We start from the raw sequence: 13,221 nt of genomic DNA, 5'->3' as shown, positions 1-13,221 counted from the left end.
GAGCTCCGAGCAGAGCAAAACATCGCCGGAAAGGAGCAGGGAAGAAAAATAATATCATATATATTTCTGCCAAGAAAATCACCTCCTTTGACCGGCAGAGAGAGAGCATCTCGTCTCCAGCCCCGAGAAGCCCGGCGAGGTGCGGTGGTTTACCCGCAGCATCCTCGGCTGAGCGACAGGGCGGCCCGGGGGCTCGGCACGGCGGGCGGGAGATCTCGCACGGCGGCAGCGGCCGGGCACAGCTGCGCTTTAGCTGGGCTGGCTCTGCCCGGCTGGGCCCCCTCGCCGCTGCCGCAGGGACAGCGGGGCTGGAGCGGGGCCGCATCGCCGCCGAAACGGCCCCGGGAGCGGGGAAAGGTGTCGGCGGCGCCCCAAGCTTCTCCCCGCCACCGGGGCCCCGCGGTGAGTAACGGGGCCTCCCGCGTTAAAGCGGGTACAGCGAGGCCGGTCCCGGGCCAGGCGAGCCCCTGGTGCCCGCTCGGTGCCACCGTCCCCGCGGCCCCGGGCTGCCCTCCGAGGCAGCGGGGCGGCCGGGCGATTCCCCCGCCCCAGCCGCCAGCGTTCTAGCAGCGACCACCCCAACAGCAAAACCGATAAATTAGGAGAAAATCCAAGGCCGTAAAATTAAGGAGATCCCATTTATGGCAATTTCCCCCCCCCGTCTCCAGGATAGATTAAAATAAACGCCGGCCAAGTCCCCTCCCGAGCGGCTCCGGGCCGCGGGGATGGCACCGAGGGGCTGGGGACGGAGAAAATATTTCTGCCCACCTTCCCCAGCCCCGTCGGGGCGGCCGGAGCACAGCCGGGCCCGTTTCTCGTTAGGCAGGAGGCGGGAGGGAACGGGCAGTTCCCGGGAGCCAAGCAGCGGTGGCCGGGCTCGCCTGGGCGCCGGGAGCAGCGCCGGCTCGCAAAGGGCTGGCAGCCCTCGTCCTTTAGCTTTTAGCCTGATTGAGCTCGTAGATTTTATTTATTTAATTTTAAATTTTTTTAAAGGGGATGGCGGAGAGGGGGGAGGGCGAAGAGAGGGAGAAATAAATAATCCGAGCGGAGCTCGCCGGGAGCCGGAGGCGGCGGGACCGGCAGGCAGCGCTCTGCCGCGGCTGCTCCCGCCGAGATCGCTTCGTTTTGTAGCAGGTCACATTTTACTCTCGTCTGGGATTTAAAGAAAGGCGATGTTCAGAAGCGGCGAGGGATTACAATTTTTATTATTTTTTAATTTTTTTTTTTTTTTTAGTGAGGAGTAGGTCAGTTAAGCATCCCAGATAATCATATTTACCTCCTGGCATTTTAGTCTGATTATTGTTGCTGTTATTATTTGTATGTGCCGGATTCGCCGCTACACGCACATCGCGTTAAGAATCTGCGCAGGAAATAGCAGAACCTGGAGGGGAAATAATTAAAAGTGTGGGGAAATGGGGAGCACAGAGGATCTGTGGGGGATGTCGGGTGCGTTCCCGGGGCACGTTTCGGGACGGGGGGCCCCGAGTCTGGCTGCGGAGAAAGGTTCTGCCTTTCGGGCTGCCCCCAGGTGCGGAGGCCGGACGGGAAGGGCATTGCGGGGGGAGGAGAAGGTGTGAGAGAGGTACGCTGCGGGGGGGGGGGGGGTGCATGGAACACTGAGGAGAGGGAAAAATGGGAGAAGGAGTCGGGAATACGAAAAGAAAATGGATGGAAAGGGAAAAGGTGGGGAGAGAGGAAAGGCCAGGGAAAGGGAGAGAGTGAAGGGGAGAGGGGATGGGGAGAGGGAAAAGGAAGAGAGGGGAAAGGGAAAGAGGCGAAAAGGGGAGAGGGCAGTGCCGGGGAGCGCGAAAGGGAGGTTAGCTGCAGGTGCAGGGTTGTGCAGGGGTGCTGCTCGCCTCTCCCCGGCCCAGCGGCGGTGCCGCCGGGGGCACGTCGGGGCGGGGAGGGAGCGGGGAGGGGGTAGGGGAGGCGAGCGACCCGCGGCGCAGCCCCGGCACAGGCCGGGCAGGGCGGGAGGAGCGGCGGCGGGGCCGGTGCCGCCCGGTGCCGAGCCCAGCCGGGCCGGCCCGCCCCGTCCCATCCCGGCCCGCCCCGTCCCATCCCGGCCCGCCGCGCAGCCCATCCCGGGCTGGAAAGCGCGGGAAAGGGGGCGCTGATTTAAATGAGGGCTCGGGGATTGGCTGGGCGCGGCGTGACGTCACTTCCCAAAGGGGGCGATTACCATGCGAGGGGAGTAGAAGTTGGGCAGCGGGGCGGGAGCGCGAGTGCCGCTCGCCGGGCCGGGCCGGCGGGCTGGGCACCGAGCGCCTCGCATCGGCCCCCGCAGCCCAGCCCAGCCCGGCCCAGCCCCGCGCTGCCCGGCCCGGCCCGGCCTGGCTCGGCTCAGCTCGGCACAGCCCGACCTGTCTCGGTACGGCGCGGTTCGGCTCCGAGCCCCCGCGGCAGCCCGCCGTGCGTCCGTGGCTCTGCCCCGGCTCATCTTCTCTGCTTCGTATTTATCTTTTTTTCTCTCTCTCTCTTTTCTTTTTTTTTTTTCCTTTTTTTTTTTTTTTCTTCTTTTTTTTTTTTTTTTTTTTAAATTTTTTTTAATGTGTGTGTGGTTCCCGGTGGCAGCTCCTGGCCGCCCTGCCCCGGCCGTGCCCGCACCTTGGAGCGGACGGACGGAAGGACGGACGGACGGATGGCCGGCATCCCCGACGGAGGGATGTTTCTGTCTTTGGTTATCTAGCTGTATGAGTGTTGTGGAGCCATCATAAAGCTAGATAACCGAAAGTAGAAATGACTTCCAGACCTGCTCGCCCAGGGGAAGCGGCCGCACCAGGACCGGCAGTGCAGAGACGGCCCGACTCGCCGCCCTGGGGGCTCCAGGTAAGGGCTGCGGGTCCGCGACCTCCCCGTCGGGCCGCTCCGGGCAGCCCGGGGCTCCGCGGCAGCAGGCGGGAGGGACGGGGACAGCGAGGCGAGCCCTGCGCCAATTCTTCCTTTGCCAAATAAATCCGGGGTTTAATTACCGGTTAAACGCACGTCGAAATTCACTCCTAGGCTACGGAGTGTTGCGGCTCTGGGAGGATGGAGAGAGCGAGCACCCTCCCCAAATAAACCTTCCCCCCGTCCCAGCCTACTGGTCAGACCACGAAACCCCCCAGCTTTTGGATATCTGTCCTTCTCTCTCTCTCTCTTCCCCCCCACTCTCTCTCCCCTGCTCTATTTTTTCGGCTTTGGATTTGATCCTGGCCTCCCTTTGGAAGGTCAAGTTGGTGAGAATGTGATCACTTTTCTTGCATGGTGGCTGTTGCTTTTGTTCGTAGCTGCGGGGGGATGCCTGGGGAAGGGGTCCCGCTGCTGGGTGCACCCCTCCAGCGTGCAGCCGCCCGGCCCTGAGGCTTCTTTGGGAGCCGAGCGCTTGGCAAGGCACAAAGCCTCCCTCACCTCCGCTGCAAGCCCCAGAAGTTGAAACATAATATGTATTACAATGTCTGGCAAATAAAAAAAAAAAAAAAAAAGAGGAAAAAGAAAGAAAGAAAAGAAAAGAAAAGCAATTGGCACATCTGCATTCCGTTCCCATGGCGACACAAAGCACCGTGCTCTCCGCCGAGCCTCCCCGGCACGTTTTCCCAGCTGGCGTGGGGCGAGCGCCCCTGGCCGGGAGCGGGGTCCCCCGGGCCCCCCGGCACCCTGGGGCAGGCTGCGAGCATCGCCAGCAGCCCCTCGCCCGGCGCTGGCCGCTCGCACCCCGCGGGGATGATGCCCGCGCTGCCGCCAACCCACACGGGTCGTGACAGCTCCGGGAAGGCTGCGGAGAGAAACCTTCCTGTGGCAGCGGGCTCTTAGCTGGCTCTCTGCCCCCCAGGAGATGCTGCGGGAGATGGGGAGGGCTGGGAAAGGCGCTGCCGCCTTCCCACTGCTCGGCGAGGCGGAGCGCGGGTACCCTGCCCCATCCTCCGCAGCGGGCATCCCTTGCCGAGGGAGAGGGGACCACCGCGGGGCCGAGCCCCGGCGAGAGGTGGGAGCCCCCCGCACCTCGCAGGCAGGTTTTCCACCTTCCCTTGCACGGGGTAATGGCGTCAGATGGCACGTAGGCCCGCCAAGCTAAATCTGCCTGTGCACCCTTCCAGGGCCAGCAAAGCACCGCCATAACCACAGTAAGGAAAAAGGATCTCAGCCTGAATTTGGCTATACCGGGAGAAAGAAAAGTTCTGAGGAGCTGTTATTATATATTCTAATGAGAAGTCATTGGAGAAATTAAAAAGGGCAGAGAAAGACGAAGACGCCAGCACTAATTCCACAGGAAGCCTCCCAGGGAAAAGGCTGTGTGAGTGTGAACGCTGAAAAGCATGAAGGCCTGGAATTAGACTATCATTTAGAAAGCGTTACTAATCCGAAGTTACAGCAGTAATTCCATGATTTGCTGGGTCCCACACGCAGCGCCAGAATTAAAGATACGGATTTTCTAGAAATGTAACCCAACTGTGGCACCGAGTCTCGGCAAGATCCGAATGAATCATTCATTCCAAAGGCAGCGAAAGACGTGTCATTAAGAACCAACCTCCTTCTCTCCAGCCCATCTGGAATATGTATACTCGATGCAATCCCAGAAATTGTGGAAGAGATCGGAGGTGGGGAGGAAGGAATGTAGTCCTTTCCCTCCTTTATTATGTTGGCTATTTTTAAGAAATAATTTTCCAATTATTTTCACAATATTGTGAGTGGCGCTCAATTCTTCTCCCATTTATTTTTTTCCCCCTTTCGTGCGCTAGCATCGAGTCAGGTGCAAACAGTTTCAGTGGAGATGCTTTAAAACTAGACTGAACAAAGCAAGAGGGAACTGAGCAAGGTGGCTGATGAATGCATTTATTCCGGAGTAATGATTTGATGGGGGATGGAGGAAAGAAACATTCAAATTCCTAATGAATGTAATTCAGGAGGAATCATTCAACCAGCATGTTAGAGAAAATCTGTTTGGTGGGAGTGTTCTGCACTGGCAGAACCCAGGAGGTATTTCTGTCCCTGGCCTTTGTAATTGCAAAAGGTGAAAATATAAAAAGAGGATCTGAGGAAAAAAAATATACACACATATAATAAATGTCTTTGTGTGTGTATATATAAATACATATATATATAATTTTATGAAATAAAATGGAAGTGTGGAAATCCGTGTCTACATAAGAACTCTTACAAAGGATTGATGCCAGCCTTTTCACCTTGCTATTCAATCAGCTGGTCAGAAACCACTCTTGACTTTTACTATTTTTTTTTCTCCACAAAATCACCTCTCCTGAGCTGATTTTTCAGGTATTTTTTCAGGCCATGTACTTGGTACGCTTACCCCGGAGCAGTTCCCCCGAAGGGGACTGAGGCAGGGACTCAGCGATTTGGCCTTTACCGTCCAGGAGAGAGAAATTGAGGTTGAATTTCCTCTGCTGCTTTAATGCTTCATTCTTGCCCCCATTGTTGGCATGAACCTATGCGTGCCTCGAGGAGGTGTGAAGGCAGCACCCCCTCAATTAACAAGGGAGGTGGCAATGAGTGATGAGGGACAGCGGGATGAGAATCCCCAGCTCCTGCATGTGTGGGTTGGGGGTGAGGCAGTGGATGAAGCTCCCCAGCAAATCTCTGCCTGTGGCATACCTGCTGCATCTAGAGAGTCCCTGGCAGCCCACCGACAGGTCTCTGCTTTCTGTCCTTTTTTTTTTTTTAAGTGCCATATTGGAAGGGAGGGCCCCAAGGGTCTGTCTTCGGGCCAGGGATAGATTTTGGCTGGACACAATTCCCTATGTGGCTTTGCTTTTTGCCCTGTTAGGGTAGCTGTTGGTTTGGATGCGTCTTTGCCCCTGTAGAGGCAAAATCCAGAAGGGAAGGCGTCTTTTTGGGGCGTGCTGAGATGAGAGTCCTTGTCCTGGCATTCCTGGTTCTTTCTCTTCTCAGTGGGACTCTCCTGGTGGAGCAATAGGATGCAGCGTAGGCCAAACATGGGTGAGGTTCCTGGAGCTGGGTTGTGATGTCTTTGTTCTTCAGGCAGAGCTGGGGATGGGCAGAGGGAGACAGCGACAGAAGAATCAGCATGTGCCATTGGGGGATGAATGGAAAATACAGTTTGTGGGTTTCACCCCACGGAAATGACGCTCTGGGAGATCGCGTGCTCCAGCTCAGGATCTCCCACCTTTTCCTAAAACTTGCCCGCCATGCAGTGGGTTTGGCTTGGTGCATGAGATGAAGGGGCTTTATACCAAATACCTGGGGAAGCCAAACTCACCAGGGCTCGGGGTCAGGTGGAGAAGGGGCTGTTCAGGCCCTGCTGTTGGAAGGAGCTCCCCTGGAAGCCAGGCTGTGTGAGCGTGCACGCTTGGCTATGGATGAAATCCCATCAATGGGCATTTTTGTGGAACTGCCTGGCAATGGCGAGTTCCACTCTTGAGGCTGGGCTCAGCCATTTCTTTTGTCTCTCTTGGCTCCCATGCCCTCCCTGCACCCTGGATGCAAACGGACAGAGCCTCCCCTTACCTGCTGCTCTGCCCTGGCTTTGTCTGTGCCGCCGCAGAAAGGGCAGAGCCGAGGAGCTTGGAGGGTCCATCCAACCTGTGGCCATGGATGGGTGCTGCTCGTCCACCAGGGAGGGATCACAACTGCCTGTGTGTGTGTGGCCGGAGGGAAGGTGCTGGTTTGGCATCAGCATTGAGGCGCCTGGCACAAGGTGGTGCGCACACACTGTTCATGGTGTGGGTACTGCGTGTCACCCTGGCACTGCTGCTGCCACACTGCAGCCCCTCAGTCACCCTGAGTCTCTGGGTGTCACCAGGGACCACCAGCATAAGATGGACATGAGGCTGCCCACGCTGGCTTCCCCAGCACATGGTACAGGGAGTCACCCTGTCCAGGTTGGGGATTTTGGTGTTTCGTGCCCACAAGCCTGGTCACCTTAGAAAGATGTTTGCCAGCACCCAAACTGGAAAAACATCAACTCGGGCTTCTCACCATCCCTCTGTCCCTCTGAGTGCACGTGTTTGTGACCAGAGCTGGCATACGAGGCCGGGCCATCACACTTCCCACGGGCGGGCTCCCGCACAGAGTCAGGACGAGGTTCTGGCTTTCGTGTTTTCTAATATTTATTCAGGGGCTCAGGTTTGGTTAGGAGCGTTTGCCTCGAAAGCTAAGGAGTGGGGGTAAAAAAAAGAAAATGGGGGGAGCAAAAGAACACAACCTCCGGCAGTTAGCTGTCTCTTGGAAACTCAGCTTGCTGTTCCTATAGAGGCTTTCTCTTTTCCTTCACCCTGGTCTGGCCTTAAGTACCACTTTAAGCGGGCTTTGCTCATTCACATCCAGGCTCCTTAGAGCAATTGAGCCCGCGGGGGTTTGAAAAGAAGGGACGGTCCTTCAATGGCAGGACCTTGGGCCAGGCTAATTGGTTTTGGTTCAAGGGGATACTGGATTTGTGAAAAGCCCAAAGACATCTTTCCCACGCCAAATCCCGGCTCTTCAGAGGGGGAAGTGAGGGGTGCTAGGTGGAGAAGGGAGCTGAAAGAAAGATGGCTTAGTTGAGGAACGTCCTCAGGCCCCGGATGCCCAGCAGCCTCGGCAGGGATGGGTGCAATGGGGGCAGTGCCAAGGGTGGCACAGCAGTAGGGGCATGGTGCCCTTCCTCCTCCTCCTCCTCGGGGTAGGTGGACAGTGGTGGCTGGCTCCTGATGGCATGCTGGCAGCAGTGGCTTGGTTTCATTAAAACCAGGCTTTTTCAGTGCATGCCAGACTCCCATGGAGATGCCACGAATGCAGGAAGGATGGGACATGGGTCCAGAAACCAAATTGTGTCTGTGTGCTCACCTATGCAGCCGTGGGGGGAATTTGTTGAGGTCTTTTGTATCTCATTTTGATTTAGGAATTTATTTATTTTTAAACATTTACTCTCTCTGGCACCATTCCAGCAGTCCCACGACCTTTACTCTCTCCAATCCATAAAAATCACTTAATTATTGGGCTGAAAATCAAGGCTTGGAAACAAAGCCAGCTTATGGGACCATCAGTTCTTGATATATTTCCTGAGAGGACATATTTCTGGGCACCTTCAGAGCAGAGCACGCAGCTTGTTGGATATGAGATATCAAGGCATTATTTATTGAGGAAGTATTCACACTCCCTCATCTGTTATAATTAACTGATGACATTTTTTCTTAGGTTCAAAATATGGTGAAAAAGTATAATTAGCACGAAGCTGAGGCACTGCATTAAAATGTCTCCTATAGTTAATGTAGGGTAGTCGTGCTATTTATTATAGGAGGAGCTGGCTCTGACCTCTGTGTTGCCTAACACTTTTTATTGTAAAGATTCTTGAACTTTTTTTTCTTTTTGAGAACCTCTGACACTCCCATTGTTTGCTGTGGGCCCTTGAAATTCGTCTGGGGGAAGCTCTTCGAGTCGAGAAATGCCTGTTCTTTGTCCCTTAAATTCCTTTCAGGTTTAGCTGAATTATGAATTGTTCAAAATCACGATTTCCCTTTGCTTGCCTCTTGAAGGGGGGGGAAATTAAAATTTATTGTTTCCCTGGAATAATAATAGCAACAGATTAGGAGCAGGGTGAAACCATGGACTCCCACCACTTTATTGCAGAGCTCTGGACCAGCCAGGGAAGGTGGGAGGGTGTTCACAGCCAGCTCCATCACCCCTTTCCACCTTTAGGTCATATCCTTCCAGCACAGACCCTTCTCCTGGGAGAAAACTCCTCCGTGTTCTGGTGCCAGGAGAGAAAAGTGAAGGGTATGTGGGTGCATTGGCCTGGGCACTGCCAGCCCCAGCAGTCCCCTTCTCTGCCGGCCCCAGGAGAGCAGCCTTCTGCCGCTGCCAGATAACATTAGTCCTGTATTTCATAGTGGCAGAAATCTGTGCCGAGGCTTGGGGCTTGAAAATCTCTCTGCCCGCACAGGATGAAGCAGGGATGGGTGCGGGGTGGAGGAAGGGGAATTTGTTACACTTGCCTACAATTGTTTTTCTTTTTGCTTATATAAACAATCTATTATTTATTAGCTATAAATAATGCATTTTTCTGTATGTTTAGAATGCACGTGATTTCTGTATATTAAAAATGTACATGGTTGAAGGCACCAAAGCAGGCGCTGGCAAGTCGGGGGGTACCTGATTTCATTCTGACCATGAGATGTTAATTCAGCCTCTCCCTGCCCATGCCCTTACGAGGCTGACGACACGGTCACAGCCTATTTTTAGCTCACTCCCTCTTTTCCTGTCCAGAGAGGCTGCACAGCGAGGTGGAATTAAGGTTGCGTGGACAGCCATAAATTGGACACTTCCTAACTTTGAAGTGCTTGACCACGCAATCTAAGCGAGGGCTCTTCAGGGCAGTATTTCTGCATGTGGCGTTAACTGCATTGGCTGGGGACGTCAAACACGGGGGTAGAGAAGCTGTAGAGCAGAAAAGACCTATCAGACTATTGAAAGTGTTCGTTTGAATAGGTGGGGGAGTCAACAGAGCCTACACTTGATCTGAGCTAAATGGCCAAGAAGATGTCTCCAAGCTGAAAGGGGGGAAGCCTTTGTTCCTTCAGTCCCTGCCTTGATGTTTTCTTTGCCTTTGGTTTTCCCTCGTTCCCTCCTAAGGAGGTTTGGGCTCCTGCTCTAGAGGAACCTTTGGCTTGTGTAGTGGATTTATGTGCTGGTGGAAGCGGGGGTGTCCCTAGGAATGTGCACACACGCGCACGCTCCCGTCATCGCACCAGCAGACGTGTGCTACCAGCTCACAGGTACTTGCTGATTGGCGTCCTTGCCTTGCCTTGCCTTGCACACTCCCTCTTTCCCATGTCACTGTCAGGAGCCATTCCACATGTTGGAGGGAAAGGAGAGGCCTCTGTGTTTTACATAGGAAGGATAATCTCTTTTTTAGCTGCTGGAAGAATTAATCCAAAAGTGATTATATGCAAAGCACATTTATCTTTGCCTGAAATAGCACTTTTTTGTTTTCTTTTTTTCCTTTGTTTACTGGTGGGTATCTCCATTCTGGCTCTCAGTAAGATGCTTGGCTGTCTGTTTTTTAGTAGAGTGGACACCTTCAGCAAGTCAGTCTGGAAAGTAAGCAGCCCTTTGTTTTACTTTCCCAGGTCTAATGCAGTCACAGCCCCTTGCATATACCTCGTGCCAATACCAGAGCACTCTCCCCCAGCTGGCAGTGTATTTGCCCTGGGTTATAATTATTTGACTGAGCAGTTTTGTGTTTCCAGAATTCCTGGAACCTGATACCTGCCTGGGGCCGTTTCTGGATCGGCACAGGTTTCCAAGTGTCCTGCGTTTGGGTTTCCATTGTTTGGGTTTGTCTTGTGTTTCATGAGCATCTTTCATAACTTTCCCCCTCTCTCCTGCCTCTCAGTTCAGCAAAGGGCCTGTCTATCTGAATGCAGGCAATAAACATCTGTTCTCACCCTCACTTCTGTTAATGAGATAGAGACAGGTAAGCATCACACATACCAACTTCCCTGCTCTCAGCAACATCAAGGAAACGGTGACAAGCTATTAATGGAAAGTGATGGTCTGGGTGCTAATTAGTGCTTCCTTTTCAACTTTTACCTACATGTCTGCCGAGATGCCCATCCCAGCCTCTCCTCTCTCCTTGCATCCCTTTGTTTCCAGCACGTTGTGTTCACTGTGCACATTCCATGTCAAAGAGTCTTCTCTGTTTTTTCCCTGCCGATCACTTTCTGCATCCCTTCATTCCCTTTTTTCCCCCTTTTCCCTGGCACCCTCATTCTTCTGTAGTTGTTCCAGCCAAAGAATAAACATGATATTATAGTAGGATCTGAAAGCTTGGGGATGGGATATATGAAGTTGGTCAGGAATTGCTCATCTTCATCACTGGGTAGTAATATTTGCTTGTGGCACTAGTGCACGGGGTCAAATTACCCTGGGGATGTGAGGTCAGAGATCTATCCCCTCTTCCCACAGGTAATGCTGTAGGGAGCCTCCCAGCAGCTCACAGGTCTTGATCATGGAGCAATTAGTATTTAAAGTAGATCTTCTGGTAATGCCCAGAGACCAAGAAGGACAGGCCTCCATGGTGTGAGCCTGCAGGAGATGACAGGTCCTGCCCCAGAGAGTTTGTGATCTAAACCCTAAGTGGTTTTGCTGTCCACCAGCCCCTGGTTTTTTAATGGCTGGTTTTTGAGATCCACCCCAATTTATGCTGCTGCAGCAACATGATTCCTGGTCTCAGCTTGGTGCCCTGTCTCTCCCTTTTCTCTTTCTTCTGGTCCCTGGGCTCTGCCTCTTCCCCAAGGACACTAATCATCCCCTCCTCACCTTTCCTGCACGGGCTGTGGGTTTCTTGCTGCCAGGCTTGTGTCCCAAGGAGCTGCCTAATCTGCCCCTGTCATTCCCAGTCACAGGCTCTGCACACACCATAGCTTTATGGGGAATGCTTGCAGGGCAGTAGGAAGAGGCAGCCATGGTTTGCACATCAGCTAATTAATTTTCATGACTGAACGATGCTGCCTGGTCTCTTGTTTATACTCCTCGCCTCTCCCCTTCTCCCCCTCTTGCTGACACACACACAGGACGACACATCTCGTAGGAACGTCAGCATCCTTCCACAGCCTTGAGACGCGAGCGGTTATTCTGTTGGCTTGTCAAACGTGGGTTTCCCTGCTTCATGGTACACAGGGGCCCCCTGTTTCACATTTGCTGATTCTTATTAGACCCAGCGCGCCAGGGCCCTGTCTCTCCCTGCAAAGCAACGCGCCGCATCCCATCCATAAATCCAACCCTGGAACAAAGCCTCTTCTACCCTGCCCCATATTTCTACCCAGCCTGCCCGCTTTCCCCTCTCTCTCTCTCTCTCTCTCCCCCTCTCCCATGCTGAAGGTTTCCTAGTGCCAGGGAGATATGATAATTCTTGTGAAGAGAGCATGAAATGCCTCTGCTCTTTGTGTCTGTTTAATTCAATGAGAATCCCAGCCCCAGATGTCATGAATGGTGGGCTTTGTGCTGGCCCTTCCTAAGCCCTAACCGCCAGCCCAGCTCTCTGTCTTTCTTGTTTCCCACCACTGGATACTGATTAACAAACTAAATTATTTTTCCTCCCTAATGATGTTTTCCCACTTTGCCCACCAGGCTGGAAGAAGCCACGGGGAGGAAAGAGTTTGTGCAAAGGATGAGATAGCCAGGGAGAAAATTAAAGAGACAGTGTTGCTGTCTGGGGTCTGGCAATGCAGGTCCACTCGGCTTTATTTCCTTATTAGAGAACGGGGTCGTGTCTGGCTGTATTTTACGTGGCTGGGTGTATTTCAGCTGAGGGATGGGCTTGAAAGCATCCACACAACGTATGCTCTGGAGCATGCCAAGGTCTGTAACTCACTTGCAATTGTGTGTGCAAGTTTGCACAGCCCCAAATTTAAGGTCTCTTTTCCAAACGTGAGTGACATGCGGTAATTACTTGACATCCGTCCACGCATATGGGAACCTCTTTCTAATTGAGACAAATTCTCTTTTCCTTAATCAGACATGACTGAGAGTTCCTGGAGTGGGATGCCTTGGGAAGGGCTGGGACGTCTCCACCTGAGCAAGGAGAGGTGAGTCCCTGGAAGTCTTGCTGAAGGATTGAGTCCAGCTCATGCATGGGAGACCAGGTCTTTTACCTGATCCCTCCCTCTCTCCAACAGCCAAATTCCCAGCCAGGCTTTTGAAACAGGGCCAGTTGTTAGCTGCTGCTAGAGAAGACCAGCAGCGATAATCCAGGGAGCCTGGATGGAGCTGGAGGCAGGTGGCCAAGGCAGGATTGTGCAGAGCCACCTGCTTCTTGGAGCCCAGCAGTGTCTCCTTGCTGGACACCAGCGAAGCTGTGTCCAGCAAACACCCTCCTGTAGCAGTAAAAGAGGGTGGATGTCAACCTTGTGAGTAGAAAAGATGGTAGGGAGGGAGAGAACCTTTTAACAGCAATCTTGGGTTCTGAGATGTGCCATTGAGAGTCATTGAGAGGGGGTTGATTTGGCATTTTTATTTTAAAAAACCCAAACAAACAAAAAACCAGAGGAGCCTCTGTGTTTGTGGTGTGGACTCCTCTCAGCTGGGATATGGGCAGGGACAGGTGTGATGGACAGGGCACAACGGACAGCTGGGTGTGCTTAGGAAGTCTCTACAGTAGTGCAGTGCTCAGCCCTGCATTTATCAGACAATACATGTATTTATCTCTCACAATTGAGAGCTCAAGTCAGAGAGGGCCAGAGCCTTGCCTTTCCCTGTGCAGACCTGGGAGGCTTGTGCAGGCTCAGC

General features: G+C 53.4%; 1 long non-coding RNA gene across 1 annotated transcript in view; it reads left to right on the top strand.

Moving 5' to 3' along the window:
- The window catches only part of LOC115907275, a 40,399-nt gene that overhangs the window by 2,471 nt on the left and 24,707 nt on the right, over positions 1 to 13,221 (top strand). Inside the window, exons 2-3 of the long non-coding RNA XR_004061034.1 lie at positions 2,575 to 2,829; positions 12,452 to 12,521. This is a non-coding gene — a long non-coding RNA (uncharacterized LOC115907275). The remainder of the gene's footprint in view (positions 1 to 2,574; positions 2,830 to 12,451; positions 12,522 to 13,221) is intronic.

The sequence above is a fragment of the Camarhynchus parvulus genome, chromosome 10 (genome assembly GCF_901933205.1).
Source record: "Camarhynchus parvulus chromosome 10, STF_HiC, whole genome shotgun sequence".
In the NCBI taxonomy this organism is placed as follows: Eukaryota; Metazoa; Chordata; class Aves; order Passeriformes; family Thraupidae; genus Camarhynchus; species Camarhynchus parvulus.
The sequence above is the reverse complement of the archived record's forward strand: the minus strand, read 5'-3'. Positions and strand labels throughout refer to the sequence as shown.